Genomic DNA, 675 nt, shown 5'->3' with positions numbered 1-675 from the left:
TCCTTGTTTGACAGCGTCTAGTATTAATCGATAAAGTCATATACATATATGTTCAATTCAACGAAATCCTCGACCTTGTTGAATGATAATGATGATAATCACCACCGTCTTTTCTTCCGCTTCTTTTTAAGTTGTTTTCACTGTACAAGTGGCTGCAGAAATAGCTATGCGTTCTTCACGTGCCTTTCGAAAAGTAAACTCATACCAGAGTAGAGCTCGCGACACACGCACGACGAAGCCCGGATTTTCCTGTGGCGCAGGTTCGCCTGTACAAATCGCCACAAAGCGGCCTGGCCCGTGAGCTCTTCGGCCGTGGGAAGTCACCTTACGGCCTATATTACCTATAGTTTCGAATTTCCCTTTTTCCTATATTGTCCCAGTTAAAGAAAATACTGTACAAAGGTAGGCAACGGACGGATCGCATCAAACGGCTCCGTTTGTGGCAGTGTGTCCACTGTATCCGCAGCAATCGGGTTGCCGACTCAACTACTAGCTATCGGATTACCGACGCCACTTTTAGTAGCGAGCGGACGAGTGTAACTTGTGTGTACGAGACAATGGCTTCGGAGAGTGATGAAGAACAATTTGTCGTGGTGGCTTGTTTGTTGGTAGAAGAAGAAGAGAAAAAAAATGAAACAAAAAAGGAAACATGATATCAAGATACATGACATAATT

The sequence above is a fragment of the Hyposmocoma kahamanoa genome, unplaced genomic scaffold, assembly GCF_003589595.1.
Source record: "Hyposmocoma kahamanoa isolate Upper Pololo Valley unplaced genomic scaffold, ASM358959v1 93, whole genome shotgun sequence".
NCBI lineage: Eukaryota > Metazoa > Arthropoda > Insecta > Lepidoptera > Cosmopterigidae > Hyposmocoma > Hyposmocoma kahamanoa.
The sequence above is the reverse complement of the archived record's forward strand: the minus strand, read 5'-3'. Positions refer to the sequence as shown.